Below are 27,799 nucleotides of genomic sequence, written 5' to 3' on the forward strand. Positions count from 1 at the left end.
GATGCACAGAACCACAAAACAACAAGAGCCACCATGTTAATATATATCCTTAATATAATAAACCTCTGAAAATAAATACATATTTCCGTGGCATCCCATAAAAGAAATTTGGCGTCCTCTGACTCTGCTTCATTACCAAACACCCTAACCCCCCGCCCCCCTCACTCTTCACTAAACTCCACACTCCACCCCACCCGGACCCCCTATTACAAACCCCCAACCTACCCTCCCTGCCCAAGCCCACCATGAACCTCAAACCGCCCCTGGAAAACTTATAAGACACAGGATTACTAAAACTCAAAGAATAGGCAACAGGCAGATAATCTAAATAGTACATAAAGGCACATATTTTTTCCATAATACTATTGAAAAACATGTTCTATTTTTTATAAATCTATCATGCATCTGACCCTCTAGAACCGCTTTCAAAACGTGAACTATAAACCTCTACTTTTCATTTTCAAACCATACACTTTCAATTACATTATTTTATTTTTTACAATTCATGTAATGTTACACACCTTTTCTAAAATACACCAGTCCCTGTTATTTATAAGGATTTATTTTCAGTCTTCATCAGTGACACTTTCTTAACATATAATGAAAATCACTGTAACTTTTTAAACGACAATGCTAACGCGGTAAAAATAACCATTCATTTCCTTTCCTTTAAGAATGCAGACTATCTACCCCACGCATGCGTTTCTTGATCTTTGTATTTGGCAGCGAATACCGACCTTGAATCGGAAGACATGAACAAGAGCTCCATTGTCACATTTAAAACTGAACGTTGCATCTGCTCACACACATATCTTTCATTTAGCTAACATTCACAGAAAACAGCATTGATGTAAAAAAAATTGACCTTGCTTTACAACTTTGTCAAATGACTCCCTTATTTTTTAACGCATCCTCCACTTCAAGAAAAGCTACTTTTTTGATAACTACTAAGCAATATATAAGTGACTAGACTCCTAGAAAATTTATCAAGTCATTCTGCTCCTCTCCACTGCGTAGCCGGCGACCTAATTCTGTGGAGTTGCTATACAACCGGCAGTGCTGCGCCGTTTCCTTTACCATCTTGGGAAATTCAAAATGGATGTCCCTCCTGCCTTCGCAAACGAGCCGGACTACTTAGAACTATTTCGACAGAGAATGCTTCTGTACTACGGCACCTTACCACTCTCAACTTTGAATACTTCATATCGATTAACATTTCGATATTCGTATTTCACCTGTGTGCAGCCTGTATTTCATTGCCTGAGCTGTGATTTCACGTGGGCCCTGGATTTATGTCTCTGCAATTTGGTACCTCCTGAACCGAATTACAATCACCTCATGAATCCGTTACTTGATCATGAACAGCTTTGTTACAACGGAGGGTTTATGGCCTTTGCAGCGATACAAGGAGTTCTGGGTCATTGGAATATATTCGCAGCGGCGCAAGATTTCATAACAGAGAGCTACATCGAAAACCCACCGAGCTGCCCTATGATGGTAAAAGACGCTCCAATAATGACAGATCATGAATGCTCCTTTCATCTTCCCAATTGGATGGCTGACATGTTTTCAGATGATAACAGTGATTTCCTGTTAGAAGCACTTGCTGCATACTTTGCCTACACAATGGACGGTTAACTCTTTCCTAACAGAGAACTACATCGAAAACCCACCGAGCTGCCCTCTGATAATAAAAGAGGCTCCGATTTTAACAGATCATGAGTACTGCTTTACTCTTTTCCATTGGATAGCTGACATACTTTCAAATCATAAAAGTGATTTCCTGTTACAAGCAGAAGTTACCTATTTTGCCTAAACAATGCTTCAATAACTCTTATACAAGCCATTGACGTCCTCATTTCCTTTTGCTTCCCTATATTCTTCACGTTCTTTTCCATATTTTCTTTTGAAAAACAGACCTATTGGCTTTACTAACAGTGGACATTATGATTTCGTGTTGTTTAAATTTTGGTCTTTTATGTGGACTACATTTGTTTCTTCAGCTACTCGATTTTCAACTTTATTTTTTTACAGTCTAATCTCAACAATTCTATTGCATATCTTATCTAAGGTTATTTCAAACGTACTCGATGCAAAACTCGCTAATATATGCTACATGTACCCTAATTAATGTGTACATTTTAAACAAGTTTTTTATAACTGTAAACGCCATTTCGCATCTCAACTGCTTATTTCCGCCTCACACGCCTCTGCTCCTTTAATTTTCTATAAAATTATTAATTTAAAATACTTTACAGAAAAATATGTTCTTTCAACAATATTTCCATTGTTACTTGTGCTGTATTTCAAATGCAATACTGCAACCTTCAAAAGATATCTCAATACCGTAGTTCTCCTCAATAGTGATTTGCGCAGCATCCAACAGATTATATACATGCACCTCTCGCCATTATGTCGCTTTTGGCGCCTTTTTTTCCCCGTACACAGTAACATAACACAAACTTGATAGTGCTTCGCATGTAGACAGCTGATTGATAAAGTAATGATGTATAACCACTTGCATTTTCATATATCGTTCCTAAACTGAAAGGCCAGAGACCTTCTTCCATTTATTGAAATATAATATACTTCCTTATAAGAGTGTACAATGTTTTTTTCCAACTATATTCATTTTTCTTCAACTATAGCGTTTGCATTCCATGTACTACTGACAATACCAATTACTGTGTTTTTTGCAATTTCTGTACTCATATTACATAATGATTTGCCTTTAAAACAGTACATTTCTAAATAAACATTTCAAATATTCACGGTTTCTCTTTTAATCCATAATCTCAACTGAAATGATTTCATATTGAAAAACTATTCATGGGTTCCACATAACCTTAACTGTAGTCACTGAGGACCTTATTTATGAAGACCTTCCGCCGCCGGTGCCTCATTTTTTAAAATGGGAAACAGTGACGCACCGGTGGCGCAAGGCCTTCATAAATAAAGTCCTGAATGTTTTCTTTTCTCGACCTCACTTACTGATACTAGAACCTGCAAGCCAATTACGGCCCGTGAACTCTTTCTTAGTAGGTCGCGCACCGTACAGACAGTTATACCACTGTTAAAAATTTTTTTTTACTGTTACCAAGCACCGCCACAGTTCCACTTCACTCAGACTTAATCACTGTTCCCACGCTTCTACAGGCCAAACGCTATGTCGTATTTCTCTCCTTATCACCCTTTCATCTCTACAATAACAAACAGTTATCCGCCTGCCCCCACAGAACAGAGTCAGACACAGAGGCACCAAAGAGTGAACCCATCACCAACTGCCATCTCCGGCTGTTTCCATGGTGACACCTCATTCTGCACCTTGCTGAAGGCACAGGTCAAAAGTTCATGTGTCAACGTTCTACAACAAATTAAGAAGACTATTTTCCCTCCAGAAACACCTGCCAATCCACAGCTCTGTTACATGTCTTGTTTTTTCACACCCAATAGTACTTCTCATTTAACATAAACATTAACATGCAACGTACTGTTCGATCTCCACTTATTACAATCAACCAATCATTTTTATTTTTTTAACCACACCCAGCCTCTTCCTTTTTCTTTATTTAGAATTTCAACTTCTAACTACCATTCCACTTCCAGAACCGATCGGAGGACGACTACAAATCCCTTGAAAATGAAGGTCTGGCTTATAGGACACAGTTATATTCACTGGTGTGAAAAATATGCAGTAAGCAGACGAATTTGCAACCTCGGCTTACCAAATGTACACATAACATGGATTGGCAAAAGAGGATTGAAATGTCACCAATTGATTCCATTGGTGAAAACTTTTATGCATCTCCCAGAACCAGACCTTATAATTGTGCACTGTGGTGGGAACGATCTAGGCACAATCACTGGGGTAGGTCTGGAAATGCTTCTAAAAGACACCTTTCGACAATTTATGACACTTTTTCCTCGATCTGCCTTGATATATTCCAATATATGCCAAAGACAGAAATGGAATTGGTCCAATCAACATTGTGCACAATTTGAGAAAGCAAGGAGACATGTAAATAAATCTGTTTCTGCGTTCCTCAGAGATTATAGCATGGGTTCTATTTACCACAACAACTTGCGATACCACATGCAAGACGTCTATAGGAGAGACGGTGTTCATTTCACGAATGAGGGAAACAGAATCTTCCTCTGCAACATCAGGCTCTGCATCGGTACTTACTTATAAATGCAGAAAACACTCAATTAACACAATGGCTCTTTTCAGAGCCACCTTATATCTAAGCACTCAAACTTCTGATTTATCTCCATTTTCACACTCTTGTAAATAGGTGTGCGCGACCGGGTGCGCGCACCCCGTATTTTTTTTCGGGAAAAAATTATATCTTTTTGCGTTTAAGGGCCTTACTGCACACCCCCAGAAAAGCTATGCAGCAAAACAATCTCTACCTTCTCCCCTTTCCATGTTTCAACGCTTTGAAATGAACAATATATTTACTCGCAGTGACAAAATGGCGAACAAAACTTCCTGATTTCCTTCGAATCAAACGTTAACAGACGTCACGCAGCAAAAAAAATTCCGCTCACGCGCAGCCGCTTGAGTGCGCGCACGCGTGCGCGCCTATAGATATATAATTGACTTTAACTTTAATTTTCTCAACAACTACTGAACGGATTTACACCATTCCAAAAAAAGCGTAATCTGCGAACCGGACTCTACAGTTTTGCCAAATTTCTTATAAATCCATTCATCCGTTCGACCTGTAGCCGAGTCTAAAGGTCCTATGGAAAATAACATGCAGAAAACACGTTTTGGGACCCCCCTTATATCTCAGCCCCCACTTGACCAATCCCCCCCAAACTTTCAGGGAAGGAGCGCAGCGGACCGAGCCATCTTCTTTGAGAAATTCGCTAAGATTCTTCAACCAGGGCCAAAGTTATTCCAAATAGAATGTTGAGGATTTCCTATGGAAAACAATCCTAACTATAACTACCTACTGGCGACCGCCAGTAGGTAATATATATATATATATATATATATATATATATATATATATATATATATATATATATATATATATATATATATATATATATATATATATATATATACTATCAATGATGTAATAGAATATGTCATGAGGGATTTAATATGTGGGGTAATTAGAAATATATGGCGAGGGTGCGAGTTATAGTTACCTTAGGGCACAAGTTATAGTTACTTAAGATAACCATAGCTGGTGAATTTCAGTGGTATTGTACGTTTAAAATGGTATGTCTTAACTGAGGGGTGATTTTCACCTAACTATAACATCCCTGTGACCTTTGTGTTTTTTCACTGAATTTCTAAGGGTTTTTTAATGCAAAGTAAGATATTACCACCATACCTAACTATAATGTCACTTTAACCTTTGTATTTTTCACTGGATTTCTGTGCTTTTTTTAACGTTTAAAGCAATATGTTATAACCATTCATAATGCCAACCCCTTCAGCCTGGCGCAGTAGGGTTGGTCACAGGAAATTAGTTTAGTAACATTTTAAGAAAAACACATGACAGTGACTCTTTCTTTCTATATAGCTTTTATTATTACATTTTATGGATAAAACTTTTCACATCATAACAACAACCACAGGAAAGCCTTGCATTCCAGCTGAAGAGCATAGAGCTCCAGCTAAAATAGAGTTAAAAACATATGGTAAGTTCTCCTGGAGTCATGGACTCATGGACCCAGGAGACTTCTTTTTTTTATAATGTTGCTGGGGGTATGCTGGACTTCCTGCCCCCCCCCCCCCCCCCCCCCACCCCCCAGCAACATTAAAGAAAATGTTTGGTGGTGCCCCTGTCCCTTCTAGGGACATCATCAAAAACAAAAAGCAAAAAAAAATTCTAATTAACCCTCACAGGGCATTATGGACTAAATGAGGGGCTATGACAGCTCATTTATTTTTCACTTTTTCCTTTTTTTTAATTTTTCTGGGTACCCTGGACCCACCCAGAACACAAACTATTTTATTTCAAAGGGGGCCAAGAGGAAGCTCCAGGCCCCCACAGCTCTGCCCGATCCATTTCACAGGGCCATTCAGGAGTCAGCATTTTGTTATTTAAGGGGTGCTCTGTTGCCCTCCCATGACACCTCAAAGATTTATTTTTCTTAGAGACTGTGAGGGGAACCCCAGGGCCCACACGGGACTGTCAGTTCACTGCTCTTGAAGAAGCTAGCATCATCGTGTTTTTTATTTTGTATTGAGTGGGGTACCTTTGTGCCCCCCTGAGGCACCCTACTGCAGGTCCCTTTTTGGGAGCTACTTGAGGAGTCCCAGGGCACCCTCAGCCTCGCCAGCTCCCCTGCTTGCTCCCATCCTGGGTACAGTGGGAGCCAACATTGCTCCTGCCTTGTGGGAGCCCCTTTCTTTTGCGCCTGCCAGGCTGAGCAATTCACAGTATTTCCCTGCTTGAGTGCACGGGGAGGGAGAAGTTTTCTGTTTTCACTCAGCGGGAGCTGCTTTGTGTTCCCGCCGGGTGGGAGCACATTACACTTACTCTGACCGCACTCTTGGACAGGGAAATAGACAGTGCCCTGGGGATGAGGTCCCCGGAGTCTTTCAGGCGCGGGTAGAGGGTCCCTGTGGCCCTCTTCCCCTTAATTAAAATGACGGGCCCAGGGATTACATCCCTGAGGCCTTTTTAGGGTTCAAGGAGGGAGGCGACGCTCTCCCCTCCCCACAAATAATGCATGCACTGCCCCCTGATCCCTGACCCACCTGGGGGGGGGGGGGGGGGGGGGGGGATTTTTTTAGTAGTCTGAGCACCCATGTTTTAAAAATGGAAAAATAGCACGATCCTCTGCAAATTTGTGACAAAATGTTTTTGGCCACCACAGGCAGGATCGCTTCGGGATCCCACCACCAGGCCTAGGGGTCAGGGTATCCCTACCCTGCCCCTTTTGTCTTTGGTAACTTTTTTTTAGTCAAGACTCTAGTTGCTGCCACATTCTTATTGATGTGCTGGCAGCCAATCAGATCTCAGCATAAGATCTGTTGGCCGCAGATCCTCTGCAGCGTGAAATATACAGTTCTTATGAGCAATAATGTACTCCAAATCACAAAAAGCAATCTTTCTGGACTGAGATCTCACTTTTAGCAAAATGTGGTGTAAATCTGTTCAGCGGTCTGGGCTGTAGCTGTGGCTAAAGTTCCTATAGGAAAATGAATAAAGATAGTACATTTTCGGACCCCTTCTTTTTCCCGGCCCTCACTTGACAGATCAACCGAAATCTTTCCATGCAAAAAGTAGCACTGTTTTGGAATGTTTTGTAGCGATTCGTCAAACAAAACCAAGTTATTAGCATCACAAAAAATGCATTTCCTAAGGACCCAAGATTCTTACTGTAACTACCCAGTGGTGACTGCCACTTGGTTATTTATATATATATATATATATATATATATATATATTGTGGTCTGTACCTGCTTTGTTTATTGGTGTCCGTTCGAGTCCCCATGCTGGCAGGATTGTGGATTTCGATATATATATATATATATATATATATATATATATATATATATATATATATATATATATATATATATATATATATATATATATACTACAGTTAGTGAGCAAGGCAGGCGTAACGCGTCTGACATTAACAGCTGACAATAAAATAAATTTGACTAAGCGACACGGCGTCGGCTTTCCTTCGTTGGATAAGTGCTTCATATTCCGGACCGAGTTTCGGAGGTCCGCTACGCGACGCACCCTTTGTTCTGGAGGTGGTGGGACCACCAAAACAAACGTGGAGTCTATATATACATATATAATATACATATCTATAATTCATAAATACCTAATAATTATAATCATTAGGTAGTTAAGATGTAATAGATTGTATTGTGCTAATTCAGTACTTAATGAATTTGTGAAATTAGACATTTCAGCAGGCAAAATTAAAATGTTATTGATGTAATGATATGATTTGCTTGGAAACCTCACAATAGAACACAGGGGTTTTCTTTCTTTATGCATATTTATGAGCTAGTACAGTCATTGTGCTTCCAGTCCAGTAGGTGGAGAAAAAGGAGATAAGGCAAGGGGGCTGAGTGGGCTAACAGGTGGCATTTTTGGGGGGATTGGTGGACTAGGTCTGCACACGGTTGAGGTCTGGGGTCAGAGTATGTATGAATGAATGAAATAATGAATTAATGAAATATAGGGTACGTAGCATTGCTGCTTCCCCAAAGGATCTTCCAGGCACTAAGAAACATGGTGGCCTTAGGTTTTCTTTTTTAGCCCCTTTTTTCTGGAATGCCCTCCCCCTCCCTCTAAGGCTGTCCTCTTCCTACCCTAGTTTCAGATCCCTCCTCAAAACCTTTTTGTTTACTGAGGCCTTCAATTAGCCTTGTCCCTCACTTTTTTTTCTGCTTCCTCAGCACAAGCGCCAAGAAACCTTCAGGTGTTAGTAGCGCTATATAAATTGTTTTAACATAACATAACATAACATAACATAACAAGAGCCTCTGGTAGTCATCAAGGGACAGAAAAAAAGTTATGCTGATGGACCGGATCATAATTTTAGTTTCTTTTTAAAAGCCCTTGATCAACAGAGCCTTTTAAATCCAATGATAGCGAGATGCACAGTTTTGCAGATAGATAAGAAAAAGCTCTCTCACTATAGGGTATCTTTACAAGAAATGGAGAAATGGAACTCTGCTGTTTTGCTGCAGCGGAGCATCAAAACGTTGACCGCTGCGGTACAACAGTTCCTAACGTCATGTTAGCTTCGCATTTACAATACGGTGCTGTGTGGCATTAAGAAGAGGCCAGTGTCAGAAAAACTGACGATGATGTGTTCGCCGAGTCAGTAAGCAAAATGCACGCTAACGTAGAAAAAGTGACGTTCAGCTAATTAGCGACCAGAAAACCAGGTGCTACCCATCCTAACGTCACTTTTGTGCACTTAGTGGTAAAAAAAAATACAAAACACTGCTAACTGAAAAAAAACGTTTCACTTACCTGAAAGCAGCAATGGAGTAGCCAGGAGTGAGCACAGGCCAGTACAACAACCTCAGCAACCCAACTGCTAGCCAGGATTGCCAGCCAGAATCCTAGGGGAAGAGGAATTGCAAGTTCAGTGAGTAGGAGATCTTGATCACAGAGGTTATGGAGCACCAACACCAGCTCTTCGTCAGGTCCAAAGTGTTATTGGGGAGGAAAAAGACCATATAGCAGACCACAGTGGAGAAGGTGAACAGTGCTGCTGCAGTCAAGAGGACAGTGTGAGAAGTTAGCCTGGCATATGATGTCCACTAGTTCTAGTGGGCACCTTGCACCAGTCTAATCGACCCTTATTGATGGTGGTTGTAAAGTAAACCTTATAGAAAGCTATCCTATTGGTAGAGTGAACCAGCAGTCATCAGGCTAAGACATCAGTAGGCAAGTTAAGCAAGTTGTTTTACCAATTATAATCCCTTGAATACCAAATGAAAGGACACCACACAAGGTATATATCAAATATATATGTATTTAATCTAAACACAACCCCTCTGCAATCTTTATGAGGTCAGAGGTAAAAATACAATACAAGTCAGACAATTAATTAATTAATTAAGGTTAGGAAGTAGGAGGCCCACGGGAGACGCATGCAGTGTTTTAACACAGGCGCGGGTTACCATTGACTTTCTATGGAGATCGTAAAAGTTACAAATATACAATTTAAGGACACTTCCGGATGGACTAAAATGAAACCCTTTTAAACTAGGACACTTCGAGAGTCAAGACCCACGTGAGCACCGAAGTACTCGTGTTACCTCACCCAGGGAAGCCGGGTGCATAGGTGTCTTTTCGTGTCGGGTTTCGTCGTCGTTTTCTATGGAGAGCTGCAAAGAAGTGCTGCAGGCGACCAGAGAAAAAGTGTCCAGGTGGATCCAAGGGTGGATCGAAGATCTGAAGAACCTGGAAGCAGAAGGGACAGAGTATGGGTCACTACCCAGTGACCAGGAAGGAACCAGGCGATGTCGGGTGATTTCAGGTGAAGTAGTCAAACTTGTCTCTTCAGCCACGAGGTCCAGGAGGCATCAACGATGACCAGGCACTGGATTTGAGCTGTCCCACAATGGATCTAGTTGACTGTGGTGTCGGTATCCGGATTGTACCCAACAAGCCTTAGCAACCGCAACCCACGCTGAATGTCGAGATTGGCTCTGTTGCAGACCAGCAAGACCTGTGGCGCTTCTACTTGGCAGGGAAGCTGAAGCGAGCCTGGAGCAACCAGGAAAGCAAGTTTGTTGTAAAGAAAGGTCTTCAGGGGGCTCACTAGCCAACGGGCAAGGAACCGGGAAGACGCATCAAGCTCAAATGCAAAAGCGGGGCCCACGGAACACTCGCGGAGTGTGGGGGTCTGGGCTTCGGTGCAAATGGTGCTCAGAGCTGGGGCTTCAAGCACCCCAAAACACAACATCGAGATACCTCGTTGAAGGAGTGCAAAATGCAGGATGTCCAGGTTTTCCAGTCCCACGTCTCTCGTGTCCGCCACGTGCCTCAGCTTTGCTGTGGATGTGGGTCGGGGTCAGAGATGTCCATGTCCTGTGTCGCAGATTCTTCGGGATCCGGCGAAAGCCTCAAAAATGCAGACCGGCAAAGTCGCTGTTGGTGCCTGTTTGAACAGGGTGGTCACTCCTTGACCACAAGGGAGATATTGTCTGTCTTCCAGTCAGAATGAAACGTCAAAGGTCCAGGATATGTCTTTCAAAGATTAGTCCAGGGTAATCTAAAGTCCTAGGGACACAGCACCTATACTTATACTAAGGATGGGGGCTTGACTAACTGGCTAGATCCCTCCTGTGGGTGGACCTGAGAAGGGGGGGTTACACCCCTTTCTCTTTGTCCAGTTTTGCACCAGAGCTGGGGCTGTGTGCCCCAGCAACCGGTTTGAACTGGGCTATGCATGGAGCACCTTGTGTGCCCCAGGCAGTGTCTGGAAAGCATTCACTGAATGTAGCCCTCCCTGCCCCAATACACTAAAAGCCTGTCTGGGGAGGTGCCAGCACCTCCCTGGACAGGAAACCTATTGTCCAGGCCTCCCCTGCCGGAGTTTCGTCCAGCAGCAGGAGGTCAGACTCGTGTCTGTGGCTGCAGCATCCGTTTTGTGATGCTGACGCCCTGTTTAATTGTAACCGGGTAAACCAGTAACTGCATGTCTTCTCCCTCTAGAAGGGTGTAATGCTACCCCCGCCGCCAGGACTGGGGGGGGGGGGGTAGTATTCCAAAGTGTTTGACACCTTACACAACATGTTTTGATAAAGCCAAACCAAAGTAAGCATTAACTGTGAGGATTATAATGCACTTAAGAGTATATGGTATGGCTATATCATAGAACAGCTATAAGGAGATGGTTTTGAAATCTGCAGAGGGGCTCAGCTCATGCTAGGGCACCCTCTCACATAAAGCCAAGCACTCTGCCTCCATGATTGTAAAGGCCTGCCATAGGAGTGACTTATAGGTGTATATGTGTCTATATGTATATATAGATATAGGGATACTCTATCTAAGTAAGGGGTGATTACACCACCTTACCCAGGCTGTGTGAACAGACCTGTGGTGTCAGTTTGGAAGGCAACCTATGCTACCCTATTTCAAAAGGAAAGGGCAGAAATGCGCCATATCTTCAAGATACGTGCATTCCTGTCCGTTCTGCAAGTGCTGGCGCACAAACAGCAGGCATCTGCCAAAGCAGGCACCCTTGTACAATGGTGCAAGGGTACCTCTGTTGGTGCCAGCCAGCTGAATGTGCACCAGCATAGAGGAAAGCAGAGGGAGGCCTAGTATCTTCTTTACTACAGCACAATCCTGCACTTTCATAATCACACAGCATGGCGCAGCAAGTTGGTTTGTGGTGCTGCGCTGCACCACATGTCTATGAAATATGCCCCTCTGTCTCACCTGCGCCTATGCACATTAATCTAGTCTGGAAATCCATAGCATAGAATTGGTTTCTCACAGGAGAAACAACACATCTGCAACACATCTGCGGGGTGGGGGATATGTCGCCATGGTAGTACCTACACATTGGGACATTTCAAGAGTTACATTGATAGTCACCTAAAATAAACTACATTGTGCGCAGCCGTCCTGGCATGCAGGCTTAGAGCACTCAGCTGCCATGGTAGGGACTGCATGAACTCCTCTCATCTACTAAATATGACTAGGGGTCGAGGGAATGCAAGTGATGTACACCAGAGGACTATGGCCATATTTACAGTAAAATGCCACAACACGGCGATGCAAACAAATCAGCTGCCCTGAGCTGCCTCATTGCAAAAATGCAGGGATGGGCTGTATTTGCAGGGATATGTGCCGCCCCTGTGCTGGTGCCAAAAGGATAGCCGTGTGCCAATGCATGCACCCTTGCACCATTGCGCAAGCGTGTCAGTGTTGGTGCTTGGCTGGTTTTTACAGTGCCAGTGCAAGGAGAAACACATGGATTGTGCTGCAATTGTGTAAATGAAGTGCAACCCGGTGTTTTTTAAATGACACAGGGTGGCGCTGCTAAATTTCTTGCACCGCCATGCTGTGTCATTTCTATGTGAATACGCCCCCTGGTAGGAACATCACCATTCCCAGCACTACTACCAGGTGGGGTGCTGCCTGACAAATATCACTCTATAACAGCCTGCCATGACAGTCCATTGGATATGGATGCACCTATGTAGGTGTTGCAGGCACAGGAGAGCCAATGTATGATCAAGGTGCCATCACTGTATGGCAGTACGTTGGCTGCCTGGACCAAATTCGCAACAGCATGTACACATACATACAAGTGCATGGGTTTGATTACAACAATGTGTGACACCCGGGAGATAACCAACTCTGCTTCTGTTGAAATGGCGTGAACGTCAGTGATCATAATCTGACTAGTATGACAGGGCCTATTCACTCAGAGTAGGCACACAATGGTAGTGAGAACAATGCTGAGATCCAGTCATCTGAAAGGGAAATAAAGTGTGATTTGCAATCCATACTCTTGCGTAAGAGGTGTTCTACGCAACAATGAGGAACTGAGGGTCATATCCACAAGGGGATTGCACAACCTGAACGTCACTTTTTCCTATGTTCAGGTGGTGCAATGCACTACACCATATTTACAAAGTGGTGTTGAGCCACTTTGCATTGATTAACGCCTCTTTGTAAATAGGGTACCCTTTCACACAGTTTTATGTGTCAAAGGGGCACGGAATGGCTGTTGCTGTGGGTGGTCCTCTGTAACACCCATTTCTTTTTGATGCCGACCCAGATTGACAAGGATCTGCAAATCTGAGTCAGTGCCAAAAACGTATGCCATGCAAAAGCAGGTGTTAAATTGGCGCAACAAGGAGAAATATTTTAATTTCTCCTCATTATTGCTTTTTTCTATGTGTGCTGCACTCTGCAGCCCACGTAGAAAGAGCAAAACGCCATTACTGATTGCTTTTGTGCAAGAAGGTGTTCCTACTGCACAAAAAAATCATTCGATAATAGCGATCTGCTACTTCTCACATAGAAGTAGCAAACCGCCAACATTGATTGTTTCACCCAAACAATCATCCCTGCAATTCAAGCACTCTTGTGCTCTGGTGCAAGGGTGTCTATGTTGGTGCTAGGTAGCTATAGCGCAAGGGAGAACATAGGTGTGTGCCATATTCTTGTAAATACACCATATCACTGCATTATTGAAATGATGCAATGTGGCATTGCTATATTTGCCACCGCACTGCCCCATTGCCTCGTAGATATTCCCCTGAAATTGAAATGTATTGCACCTTGATTATCAACTGGATTACTCTTGTCAACATCTAAGTGCAGTCAGCAATTGCAATTTTATGGCAGGACCGGAGGCTTATGTTATTATAGCAGTACTCCTTTAATGCCACCGCACAGCAGCTCCTTTAAAAAAATTACTTTTGAACATAAGAATTCCAATACTATAAAAGAGTAGAACAAACCTTCCTCTTCCTTCTTTTTTGCTGCTACATGATGAGATAAGTATCTTATAGCTGCTCTGTGTTTAATTAAGTTGTAAGTGGTATGATGAGTATATACTGTGATATTTTTGATAATAATTTGAGTTAGTGTGGTTGTTAATATAAGATTTTGTATGGCAAGTGGCTGGGTGTGATTTTAAATGTATTTGTACTGTAAGTACATTATGTTTACAATGGTTTTATGCATGTACTTTTTTGTAGTCGGGTAGTAAAAGTACAGTCCACTTTGGTGCACAGATTTTGGATTACCTCCTCGTAAGTCTTCCTCGCCACATGATTTACATAGTGAGCTTTAGCTCCACAACAGAACCCTCCAAAGCAAAAAGAAACCACCTCCCACCCCCTCCCAACATGGCCGACCAGTCCCACCTGACCTCTATAAGAGGCGGGCCGGCCCAACCAATCAGCCTGTTTTTTTTGTTCTGCACGATTCTCTCCAGAGCACGGTACAGGTAAGATGGGCCGGCGTGAGCTGGCCCTTGGGGTTTAGGGTGGAGGACCTGCTCTAGCGGTCTCAAGTGCCTTATGCCTAAAAAATCCCCCCCCCTCTTCCTTCCCCCGGTCCTGTGGGGCCGGTTAGGTGCTGCTATAGCGTGCCAAGGGTCTACAGGGGGGGGGGGGCGGCCGGGGGTGTGGAGTGGTTGTACTTGCCCATGTCTCCCCCGGTCGTTACTGTTGGGCCCTAGCCTTTCTGTGGGCTTTTTGGGTTCTGCGCTTTCTCCTGTGTGTTGTACATGCTGGTTGTAACACCCCTTCAATAGAGGTGTTTCTTGTGTTCCTGGCTCCCCTGTTTAGATATGCGCCTGGAATTGCGCTCTGACTACACGTGGTGAGGGGCGCTGACTCTCACCTAATGTTTCAGCCGTCTCAAGTGTGGGAGTATTTACATTTGTCTGCCCCACGGAGACGGATCACTTCTAATAAGTGAGTTCTCTATCTGTCACTGGTTTAGGACGTACTCTCTAGAGCTTTCTGTAAGGAATGTGATTGCTCTCGGGAGTTTTGGCGCTGAGGAAGACGTGTCCGGGTGTGACTCGTGTTTCATATTTTTTTTTTACTTGGATGCGCCAGGGGTTTGCGCCAGGTTTTTAAAGGACAGCAGATGGTGCTGTGACACTGCCTTTGAAAATCACTTTCTCCCGGTGCACGTTAGACGCTTCGAGCGCATTGCTGTTACATCCACAAAATGGGGTGCGAGGGTAAGAATGAAGGGTTGGCAGATAAAACGCCTGCCATTTCAATAACTCTTGCAAAGCCTGCGTTTAAGAAAGTGGTGACTTCCTGAACTCTTCTGAGTTTAAGGAAAGGTGTCTTCCTGAAGTCTACACAATGTTTATTTTTCAGACACGTCATCCTCTCTTATCTTACTGGAGCCTTGCCTGGCTCTGCGGCGCTTCTGCGGAACGCACTGCTGGTAAGGAGGTCGCATGTCCGCATTCTGGCCTGGGAGCCCCTCAGGTATGCTACGGTGGTTTGGGGGGGGGGGGGCGAACTCGGTCCTACCTGCATTTTTGACGGCGGGTCCTCGGGGGCTCTGCTGTCCGGGCCGGGTGCTCCCCTCCTGCAGGCCCGGGACGCTGGTTGCTGCCGAGTCTCGCCTCCGCTTCCCTTCTTGGATTGTGGCGGCCCTCCGGGCCGCGGCGGGTTGCCGCGCTGTGGATGGCTCCGGGCGCCTCCCACCTCTCGGGGGCGGGGTTTCTTGCCACCAGGTGCTTCCGATGATTACCGTCATCGGTCGTGTGCGGTTTTTTCCGGCTGACGCAGCAGAGGGCGGGCTGGGATGGTGGGCAGCGCGTCTGTCCCCTTCTCGGCGGGTCCGGGGCTCCATGTCAGTGAAAGGAGCTCTGACTCATAAAATCGCATCCTGCCGTTGCTGTAGGTGCGTCCCAAAAGGGGGCTTGTACATGTTACTCACTTCGCTGATGTCATGTATGTTTATGTTTACCTACTTACGGAGGCCATGTGAGAGGAAATGCATTTCTTGTACTCGCCACGTGCCGCCACTGACGGCAGACATGCTGTCTATAGGTCTGAGGTTGGTTTAAGGCGGCGATCTAACCCGAGTCCTGGGTACACTTACCCGCCTCGGCGGGTATTGGATATATGCCTTATGGACTCGCCCTGACCCATCGGGGGGGCGAGTTTCTGGAGCGCCGGGCTAGTGTGCGGGGTGCTCTTCTGTGCTGCGATGCCTCTCCTCAGGTGGCGGGGGCTCAACCTCCTCTTCGGTCCCCGTCTGCGCTCTCCGGGGGTTACCGCGCTGTCCCATCGGGGGGTCCTTGCACGGCGGTTTACCCTGCCCCCTCCTCGCCTCGTCGCCCTCTCGGTGGCCCCGGGGGGGTGTGGGGCCCAGATGGAGAATTGTGGCCCAGTGGTTAGGGCTGCAGTCTCTGATGCGGTGGTCTTGCCCGGGACCAGGGTTCGATTCCCCGCCGCGGCAGGTCTTGGGCTCGAAAGGTCCTGATGACGTTAGTTGGCCTGTTTTCTCTCCATGGGAGGCTTGGCCTCCGTCTTCTTGGGATGTCCAGGACAAGAATCCCGCTGGGGGGGTTGTTTGACTCATCCCTCCCGGAGATAGGAGGTCGGTCTCCGCAAGGTGCTTGTTGGCTCCCGGGCCCCTGTTTCGGCGTTTCCCGGTCTGGTACTGGTGCGGCCGCTCCCATGTTTGTCATCCCGAGTTCCTGGCTTCGGCCGTCCCGCTCCAGGGGGTTCCCTGAGGGGGGGGGGGGGGCTGTCGCCTCCATTTCGTCCCATCTTGGGCCGTGGCTGGCACGGTTCTGGGGCTCTTCGGGCTGGCTGGCCTTGCTGGTCTTGCGGTTTCTCCGCGGAGTCCCTCCTTCTCGAACTGGTTGGGGTACCTGCTCCTTCCTGGGTCTACCCTGCAGGGCTGTCCGGGAGCCTATGGCCAGGCCACCCTAAAAGCACCTGATCTCGTCCGATCTCGGATGGGATGTACGGATTACCTGGTGCTGTAGGCTACGACCTGCGAGTGGATCCCACCCTCGGTTGCGGATGCTTCCGGTGGGTTTTGCCTTCTGGCCTGTTCTCGCTGTTTTCAGTATTTTTTGCTGGGTCGAGCCCGGTTAGTCCCGGGAGGGGAGACGGCCTGGGGTTCCCAGGGGCGGCAGGCTGTGGGTACTGGGCACCTGGCCCGCCTGGTGGTTCTTCTTCACTGGGGGGGGGGATCTGGGTGTTCCCCGTCTGGACGTGTGTTAGAATTTGGCCTCGTCTTGTTCTGCGGTGTCTCCCCTCCGTCGGCTCCCGGCTCTAGGGACGGTGGTCCCTCCGGTGCCCTTCTCGGGCTTGTCCTCCTTCGGGGGTCGTGTACCTGGGCCCCGTCCTCCCCTCTGGTTCGTTCATGGGGGGGGCGCCCGTTGGCGCCGGGTCGTTTGGGTCTCCGACAGTCGCGCAACACGGAAGTGGCTGGCGGTCCTCCTGGCTAAGGGGTGACCTGCCTTCATTTGCGCCTGTGCTTCGATGCCCCCTGGTCTTGGTCGGGACGGTCGGCCTGGGGGTGTGGAGCGGTGTCAGCCTTCAGCCGCCCCCTCTGGTTTCCTTGATCGGGGATTGTGTTCTTGGGCGGTGTGGCCGGTCCTGGCCCTTCGGGCTGTCTTTGCCACGGGGTCCGACTAGGTGGAGGCGGATCGACTGAGTCGGTTCTTCCTTCGTTGCCTGGTCTCACCCGGACCCCGGTGGTGTTACTGCGCCTGGGGCCTCGTCTCGGTCGGCCGCCGGTGACTCTGTTCTCGGAGGAGGTCTCGACCTTCCTGCCCGGGGTCTGGTGTCTCCGCCCGGGTCCTTGTGGTGCCCGGTCTTTTGCGTGGCCATTCGAGTGTGCCCGTTTCCCCCGTGCCCTCTGTTATCGCGGGCCCTCGGCTGGATTCGCTTGGGCAGGGCCGGGGTGCTCCGTGATGCTCGCCTCGGCGGCGCGTGGACTCCTTTTTGGATGAATTACTAAGGAGCGTTGGCTCATGGGTGAGTCTTGTGCCTTGGGTGCAGACGGCCCTCACTGGCCTGGGTTCATGTCCTGCCTAGGCTGGGGTGTGAAAGTTTTGCCTGACACCCGCGTGTGGTTGCCACGCTTGTAGTGGTGCGTTCCGGTATTTGGATCCCGGCGGGGTCCGCCTCCCCGGGTTCCCTCTCCTATGGCGTGCTGAGGGTTCGGGCCCCCTGGCCGCCCACGGATCTTCCCCTTCCGGGGTTGGGTCCCACGCTCTCGGCTTCGGTATTGGGCCGGCTCGGGTCGGCTGGCCGGCCTCCTTCGGCCGGCCCTGTTCTTGTGCGGAGTTCCCCGCAGGTCTGCCACGGGCTCTGCCTGTGCCGGGCGCTGGGCGCCCTTCTCGCGTTGGCGCGGTCGGCTTGGTGCTGTCCCCGCCTCCGTGGTCCCCTTGCGGGTCTTGGTTTTCCGGTCTGAAGGGTGTTCCTGGAACATGGCCCCTTCTTCCCTGGGGGGCCGGTGGGCGGCCTTGCGGGCCTTCCTCAGTCCGGTGTTCGTTGACCGGGTTTCCATGGTGGCTCGCGTGGCTCCGATGTAGTTATCCTTCACCCACGGGCGCTCTGCCGGTCTCCCCCGTGGGTGCTCGCTTCGGCTGCACATGTTCTAATATTGGAACGTTACTGAGGGGATTTGCGGGGCCCCTGCGCGAGGGTGACTCGCAAATTCATGTGGCATCCCACAGGAGTTTTTTCTCTCGTACTACGAGCTCTTCGGGGTCCGCCCTTTTGGGCCCCGGCCCTCGGTGGCTTGCGGTTCCTCGCCGGTCAGGGGGTTTCCCTGGTGGCGATGGTGTATGCTGGGCGGATGGGCGTGCGGGGGTCATTCCTCCGCTCCCCGCCCTTCTTGCGGGTTTTGCCGGATGGGGTTGCTCCTCCGGCATGTCCCCCGTGTCCTTCCCGGGGTCCATTCCCTGGGGCCTCGAACTCGGGTGGTGTCTTCCCGCTTTTTCCGGCCAGCGTGGTTCCTCCCTTGTCCGGGCTGGTTGTTCGACGTGCTGTTTTGGCTTCTCTTAGCCGCACGTTTTTTTCCTTTCCCGGTGGGATGACCTGTGTTATGCCTTTTGGGCCCGTTTCGTTCGGGCCGCTTGCCCTCGTTCCTCCGTGGTTCGCGGGCTTACACAGGCTGGCATCCTTCCCTACGCTTCGCTGGGTTCGGTGGATCCGGCGGGGGTCCCAGGGTCGGTCTGCGAGGTGTGGCTCTGTTCCCTGGGCCCCCTTAGTGGGTGTCTCCTCTGTGGAGTATTGGTCTGACTTCGGCGTGGTCGTCACCCGCCTGGTACGTGGGTCTCTAGCAGTCCCGGGGGGGACTTCGCTGGGGCCGTTCTGAGTGCTGGAGCTGCGACTCCTGGTTGGCCTCCTTTTCCTGGAGGTCTTGATTTCAGGTTGCCTGTGGTCCCTGTTTTCTTTTCAGTTGTTTACATCAACCTTGGGTTGGTTTCTCTGCATCACCATGTGGTGTTGTGGTTATGGTGGTCAATGAAGCCTTGTTGGCTTGGGTATTTGCTCACTATGTAAATCATGTGGCGAGGAAGACTTACGAGGAGGTAATGCCCCGGTTACTTACCGGTAATCTTCATTACTCCGAGTATAGTCTTCCTCGCCACATGAGTTCCCTCCCCCCTCCCTGTCTGGCTATCGGCTTCATTGTTTGCTTGGTAGATCAGGCTGATTGGTTGGGCCGGCCCGCCTCTTATAGAGGTCAGGTGGGACTGGTCGGCCATGTTGGGAGGGGGTGGGAGGTGGTTTCTTTTTGCTTTGGAGGGTTCTGTTGTGGAGCTAAAGCTCACTATGTAAATCATGTGGCAAGGAAGACTATACTCGGAGTAATGAAGATTACCGGTAAGTAACCGGGGCATTAGTTCATCTTTTATGCTTACCGGTATGTTTTAGAAATAATGGCATTGATAGAAGATGGACGTGTCGTGTGCGCATTAATTACATGCAGGATATTGAGGGGCATAATACCAAGGGCCATTATCGCCGCATTAGCGGGACTTTTTCCCGCTAATGCGGCGATAATTTCATCGCCCTATTACCAAGCTGTCGCTAACACCAGTTAGCGACAGCTTGTAGGTGATAGCGGGCATTTAGGGGCCCACTTTGCATGTCAGCGATAATTATCACTAATGACATGCAAAGTGGGTGTGCCAAGATGTTAGCGACTGAAAACAGTTGCTAACATCGCTATCTCCGATTACCAACTTTTGGAAATATTCGCGCTAAGCGCCAATATCTCCAAAAGCTAACGCCTGCCCTGAGCAATTCTTAGCCATGTTATCCAATGGTAGGTGGATAACATGGCTAAGAGCATTAGCTCGGTAATGCATGAATATCGCTGACTTTTCCGCCATATTCATGAATTTCGGCCGATTTGATCGCTTAGGAGGTAAACCTTCATAATAGCAAGGCTCCTAAGCGATATAAATAGGCGAAGCACAGCGATAAAATTATTGCCGCTAACCAAGCATCGCGATAATTATCACTTATGCTTGGTAATATGCCCCTGGCTTCTGTGAATCGCAGTGAGTAGCGCGATCAGGGTTTTTCCACCGAGGCTGAGTTTAGCTCGCTCACTGGTGGGCGAGTAAATGCAGTGCGAGAAACGTCCGTGAAGGAAGTTAATGGGAAATGAAAAAGGACTACAGGGCTGGATCACGCAAACGTGGCGGTAATTTTGAGGCATTGTTAAGTCCTCTTGGAAGTGTATGAGGGAATTGGTTTTGAAAGATTGGGCTCAAGTGTGACGATTATATAAAGGGCATTAGTTCTCTCTTGCATTTTAGGTAATTTAATGGAGTTTTTTAGTTTATGATGACTGAAGCAAGTAATTTGGGCTGTTTGGAGAGTAGTAATATGGAGGAGAGAATTTTAAATATGTTAACTAAATTCTCTTTAGCTTTTAATAGTAAGATGGAGAGAAAATTAGATGATTTAAACCAAAGTAAGGGTTTAACGGTTTGAGATGAGAGGTTTTACTCTACAAGAGAAGGTCCAACAGTAGAAGGAAAAGAAAACACCTGGTCGAAGTGCGAGCTGTGGCTAAGAAGTTTAGGAAAGGAAACTCAGATAAAACCTTAAGTGGCTATAAGAATCGTGATGGTGTCAAGGACGTACATAGGGACCAAGTTAAGGGTCCAGAATACACATGTAAAAAGAATGTTGAAACTCGAAAGCACTCCTCTGTGTTATGTGAGGAATCCTCTGGCAGTGCAGAGGTGGAGATAAGTTGTTCCTCAGATTTCGGTTCAGAGGAAGATAACCGAGAGAGAAAAAAAGAAACCTGTAGACGTGAAGGTAATATGGGGAAGCAGGAGGCTCTTATGGATCCCTTGGGTGAGTTTATGTTTGACCCCATGTTACTAAACCACCCATTGTCACTAGGGTTCAGGTGGCTCATTTATTAGAATTCATGGAGACGGTTGAGGAAGCAGATTCCCAAGGACGTTAGATTACTTTTGAGATCTGAATGTCCAAGACCTAGTTTGACCAACAAGGTCATGGTGATGTCGGAATTAGATGCAAAAATACTTGCATTTATTAGCAAAGGAGTAGGGGATACTAGGAAAGGTCTAGATAAGGGCGTTAAAATATGTTTTGATTATTTGCTTGACTTATCAGGTCCTTTGGCAAAGATATTTGAGATGGTTGAGGAGACATATGTTGGTAATAAGTCTTTAGATATTGAAGAGTTACATCAATGGGTTCATTGGGCAGTTTGTTTGTTGGGGAATGCTAACACTACTTTATCTGTTAAACAAAGGAAAAGTATCCTATTGAAAATTGGTCCTAAACTAGTGGAACTTACTAGTAATGAAAGGGGTCAATCAGCGAACGGTTTGCTGTTTGGGGACGATTTCATTAAGGAAATGTCCAAGTATGTGGGAGCTTTTAGCTCATTGCAGAATTCATAAAGAGAGATCAAGAAAATCTTTGACAAATGTGTTTTTGGAGGGGCTGGGTGCACAGGAGGTCGGTTCCTCGGCAGAGGTCAGGGAATTACTAGGGCATAATTTAGACCCAGTGCATATCAAACAGACCGTTTCTACTCATAAAGGCAGAGAAATAGCTGAAGAGGTAGGCAAAGCGAACAACATACAAGAGGTACAGGGAAGGCAAGACCTTTTTGTTGGTACCCCTCAAAAGTTGGGCGTCAGACTTGCCCAATATTTGGGAAAATTGGAAGCAGGTGACAGGAGTTCCGTGGGTTTTGCAAACAGTTTTAGGTTATCGTATAGATTTTATAGAGAAGCCATTTCAAAATCATCTGTCTGGGATGTTGAAATTCAACGCGGAACTCTCAGCCTTGGTAGACAGGGAAGTTTAGGATTTGATTGCCAAACATGCAACTCTGGAGGTAAAGGAATATGTACGAGGTTTTGTCTGCAATATTTTTTGGGTGGACAAAAATAACAAGGGTATGAGACGACTGATAAACTTGAGAGAACTAAACAATTGGGTGGAGTATCTCCATTTCAAATTGAAAGATATTCATTTAGTGAGAGATGTTTTACAAATGGGGACTGGATGACTCGTCTGGATTTTAAGGACTTTTATCTGACGATCCCGGTTTGGGTGCCTCATCAAAAATATCTGCAGTTCAGATGAGAATGAAAAATGTGGAAGTTGACTTGTCTTCAGTTTGGTCTGTCATCTGTCCCATGGTGCTTCACAAAGGTACTTTGACCAGTGGCAGTGTATTTGAGAGAAAGAGGTATAAGGCTGATTATTTTTTTGGACAGCATCCTGTTGATAGATCAGTGCAGGTTCAAGTTGGTAGAGAACATGGTTTTGGCAGTGGAGGTATTAGCGAGTCCGGGGTTTGTGGTGAACAAGGAGAAGTCATGTCTTGTAACAGGACAGGTAACTTCGTTTTTTGTTTTTTGTTTAAATTTGTTTATTGGGTTTTTGATTCGTTTTACATTCAGCAAGACAGTGATTATGCAGTACAGTGGTGCATTACTGCAAGTACACAATATCAGTAAGAGCCGGGTATACATTCCCATAGAGTAATCTTGTGCTGATCGACTATTCCAAGCTGTTCGGTCCATTAGTGCATATCAATAAGCCCCCTGCAATATCAGCATCCTACCCCTGAGAATAGTGAAGACTGTCCGTGGTAAGTGACCCATCACTCTTAGCGTGATAACGGCCATGTGTTATGTTGGCATGTACTCTGTCGTCTCGGGTAGAGCCAACGGGGCCGTCGTGATATGTGTCCGTATGTGTTGCCATGTCATCTTTGTCTATAGGCAGTTCCAATAAACCACTGGCGGGGGGAATACCCCTTCCAGTCTAAACCTTCTAACTTTTCTAACCTTTGGAGCAAACCTGTTTGGATGGGGGGATTCGGGGGGGAGCGGGAGGTTATCACCTGTGCTGTTGTGGGGTTGCAGTTATCTTTGAGAGTAGACTACGGTAGTGTGCGGGGTCAGCAGCATGCGCTGGGTGGCGTGGGTCACAAGGTTCGGGTCTATGGGGTGCTCAGGTGGCTTGTTTACGGTATCACTGAGGTGTGGGGGCCGGAGTGGCTGTTTGTGTCTGGGACTGCGAGACCACCAGTGTCTCCTGCGGGTTCGTTGCCTGCGTGAATCTGTGCATTAACTGGGCCCACTCTAGGGCTACAGGGTGTTTGCTGTGCCCCTTCACTTACTCCTCCCGAAGGATCTCTTCCTCCACTCTTCCCCATTTGTGCATGGCACCTATCCAGGCTGTGTCCGGTGGTCCCGTAGGGGCTCTCCAATGCATGGCTATTCCCCTTTTTGCCAAGAGAATGGCAAGAGACATAAAACGATACTGCACTTTCTCGGTTTTCGCCTGCAGAAGATCCTGAGCGCACATGCTTCCCATGTGGACATGGTTGTGATGGCAGTGACCTCTTCGAGGGTCCGATGGACCCTACCCCAGAACCCCTGGAGTGTGGGGCAGTCCCAGAACATGTGTTTAAATTGGCTTCCGGGGTCTGACAGCGGAGGCAGGCAAAGTGTGTGTCTGGAAAGAATTGGTGCAGGTGGCGTGGCGTGAGATAGGCTCTATGGAGGATATTAAACTGTATGTTTTGGAATCGGGCATTCCTAGAGACTTTTTTGGGGTATTCCAGGGCCGTGTTCCATTCTTTGTCGTGGACCACTCTGCCTATGTCCGTTTCCCACTTCTGACGCAGGGGTTGAAGGGATGGGAGGATCAGTGCACGTACTGCCTTGTAAAGCCAGGTGACCAAATGTCGTCTCACTCCCATGTGCAGGATCGTGTGTATCACTGGGTGTGGTGTGGGCTCCCCTGTGTTAGGATTCCAATACCTACGACTGCTATCTATTAATTGTCTTTGGAGCAAGAATTGCCCGGGGGGAGATCATACTGTTCCATCATCTGGTCATATGTCTTCAGTTGTCCCTCTTCGAAGAATGATTCTACCTCAGTGACTGACAAATCTGTCCAGGTCCGAAGCGCTCCCTGTGTGTAGTATGCGTCTCCTCGCGGGAAACCCATCAGTGGTAGCAAGGGTGAGTATGGCGGCTTTTTTTTGGACATTTGGTGGATTCGCAGCATACAGGTGCGGGCTATGGACATCTGTAATGGCCTAGTATGTATGGGTTTAGTACCTGGGAGCAGCATTCTGTGGATTGCTGGTTGTGGCATGGGACCGTCTGTAGTGATAGTTTCTCCTATGTGTCGCCCCGTTGTCCAATATGACAGCCATTGGAGTTGGGCCGCTAAGAAGTACGCTTCGAAGGCCGGCGCTTCCAAGCCTCCCTCTGTCGTAGGCAGGTAAAGTGTTGATAGCGCGACCCGTCGTCGTCCCCCGCCCCATACCAGCTCTGTGAAGAGACTGTCCAGTTCTTTAAAGAACGATCGCGGCGGAACCACTGGGAGGTTAACGAAATGATACAATAGTCTTGGGACCATTATCATTTTCGCCAGGGCCACTCGGCCTATGGGTGCCAACGGTAGCATTTTCCGAAATCCTACTGCCGACCGGAGACCTGCCAGGGTTTTACGATGGTTTCCCTCGTACAGATCCTCTGGGGTGTGATACAGCTGCACTCCTAGATAACGGGGGGCCTCTGCGTTCCACGCAAGATACTGGGTGCCTATCCAGGCCTCAAATGGGGCCATACGGGGGCTTAGCGGGTAAAGCGAGGATTTCTCCCAGTTTACCGTAAGGCCCGAGATGTCGCGAAGTCCTCCAGTGTTCTCCAAATACGTGTCAGGTTGCTGGTGGCGTCCCAAACATATATTAAGAGGTCGTCCGCGTATAAGGATACGCAGTGCCTTGTGCCTCCTAGGGGAATTCTCCAGTCCTCACCCTCTCACCGCAGGTGGATTGCTAGGGGTTCGACCGCTAAGGCGAATAGGAGGGGTGACAGTGGACACCCCTGCCTGGTTCCTCTCTCCACCACGAACTTCGAGGAGATGTAGTTGCCCATCCAGACTCAGGAAGTGAGGCGCGTGTACAGGAGCCTCGTGTATGCTGACAGGCCCGGGCCGATATTATTCCTTTTGAGTACGGCCATGAGAGAGTGTTGAATGCCTTTTCGGGGTCTAATATGAGGCATGCCACATTGGGAAATCACCCCTGTGTCATGTCCTGAATATGAAACAGTCTGCGGAGGTTGTGCAACGTGTTGCGGTTTGGAACAAACCCACATTGATCTGGGTGGACTAACAGGGTCAGGATTTGGGCATATCTCTCTGCTAGTATTTTACCTAAGAATTTGCAGTCGGTGTTGAGCAACGTGATCGGTCTATAGGACGACGGGAGTGTAGAGTCCCTGTGTGGTTTCAGAAATGTAACTATTATCGACTCCCTAAGGGAGCTCGGTAATTCCCATGCCTCGAGTGCTTCGTTAAACAAGGTGACCATTTGTGGGCCCAAGTGGGCCGAGAAAGTGCTATAATATTCGAGTGGGAAGCCGTCCATCCCCGGGCTTTGTTCCTAGCTAATGCTCTTATCGCCTGTTTTACCCCTGCCGGCCTTATCTTTTGGTCCAGCTCTTTCTGATCCCACGGCGGGACCGGGGGGATTCTCAAAGGGTGGAAAAATCTGGCTATTGCTTGGGGGTCTCCAGGTCTCGGGGCTTGATAGATGCGGGAGTAATATGCGTAAAAGGCTTGCAAAATTGCAAGTTGGGAGGTCTGGAGCTGTCCAGTCTGATCTCTGATTTCTGTAACTGGTTTCAGATCGGGGTCCTGTCTAGCAAGCCAGGCCGAAAGTGTTCCTCCCCTATTGCCCTCCCGGTGTACCTTGGCTGCTTAGACTCTGAAATTATACTTGCGGAGGTCTCTTAGTGTTTCTGCATACCTCATTTTGGCTTCGGCCATTCGTTCCGGGGTGACCTCGCCACGGTCGTCTGCTTTTAGTAGGATTGCTAACGTGCATTCCGAGTCCTGTAGCGTCCTCTCCAGTAGTCTATGCACCCCACTACCTGCTGTATACAATGACCCCTCACCACCACCTTATGTGTGTCCCATTCTAAGAGCCTAGAGGATGCCGTTCCCGCATTGAGTGTGAAGTGTTCCTGTAGGTGTCCCCCGTGGTCGTGTGTAAAAGCCTGATCCATGAGACATTCCCGAGGTAGCTTCCATGTAGGAACTGGGGGGTTTGGCGGTCTCTATATAAGGGTCAGTGAGTGGGCATCGTGATCCGAGAGTACCCTCCCCAGATAGTCTGTGTGTTGTACCTTAGTGTGCAGGGTCGTTGAGCATAAGAATCTATCCAGGTGCACTCGTAGGTCATGAGGAATGGAATGAAATGAATACAGTTTTGTGGTGGAGTGTTGCGCCCTCCATGTGTCTACCAATGCCCATTGTTTCACCCATAAATTAAAGAGTTCCGTTTGTTTATAAAGTGGTGAGTGTGCCGGTGGGGGGTGGGAGCAATCCAGGGACGTGTCTAGGACGCAGTTGTAATCTCCACCCAATATCCAGGGGGTGTGGGTATGGTGTACCAGCGTTTTATGGGAGGCTGCCCCAAAACACGTTCTGCTCTACGTTAGGGGTGTAAATACTGCCTATTAGTACTGATTGCCCATCCAAAAGTCCCTCCAGCAGCACATATCGCCCTTCCTTATCCACTACCCTGGTCTGCTCTTTAAATGGGATACTGGCCTGACCCAGATTAATGTCCCTCTGGCGAACGAGGAGGACCCTGTAGCACAGACAATGCCCCTCCATTTTCTCTGTAAGCGCCCGACCTCTGTTGTCGTCAAGTGGGTCTCCTGTAAGAGGGGTATGTGTGCTTGTTGTCTCTTCAGATAGGCATAGACTGCGTAGCGCTTACCTGCCATATGTAATCCCCTTACGTTCAGTGTGAGGAACGTTATGTCTGTGTTTGGGATTTTCGTCATGTCTGTAAACTAATCACGTATGTCATTATTTCACTACCTTGTGGCGTATGATTAGAGCCACCCCCGCCCGTACAAACGCCTCCCACATGTCCATTTGCAGTCCAGCTGTCCTCTCCCATAGAGGTATGAGTGAAAGATGAGGGGAGGGGGAATTTAATAACAATTTCCAGGAAACCTTCCAAACTTAAGGGGCCTATTGCTTGGCACAATAAGTCCAAACTGTACATCTCGTACTGTCTCTAGTCCGTTTCGTGTAGGGGGTGGTTCGGCGTCGCCGCTCAGGGTCCGTGGTCTGGCTACCCACTGCATAGTGTATTTGTGAGTGTGCTCGCAGCTGCCATTACCTTTGTTGTTGATTTGTGATGCCTTTCGGTGTCCACCCTTCTGGAGCATCCTGGTCTTACCGTATTCTCCGCCCGTTGTTGTTCAGATTAGCGTGTCAGCTGTTTGCGGGGTAACCAGTGGCGGGGAGACTGAG

At 47.7% G+C, this 27,799-nt stretch overlaps 1 non-coding gene across 1 annotated transcript; it reads left to right on the forward strand.

Annotated features, from left to right (window-relative positions):
* Window positions 1–18,557: 18,557 nt before the first annotated feature.
* On the forward strand, window positions 18,558–18,664 carry LOC147692688 (U6 spliceosomal RNA). Its single transcript, XR_015300299.1, has one exon. It is a non-coding gene; the product is annotated as a U6 spliceosomal RNA (small nuclear RNA).
* The last annotated feature ends 9,135 nt before the right edge of the window (window positions 18,665–27,799 follow it).

Source organism: Lissotriton vulgaris, chromosome 9, assembly GCF_964263255.1.
Source record: "Lissotriton vulgaris chromosome 9, aLisVul1.2, whole genome shotgun sequence".
Lineage (NCBI taxonomy): Eukaryota > Metazoa > Chordata > Amphibia > Caudata > Salamandridae > Lissotriton > Lissotriton vulgaris.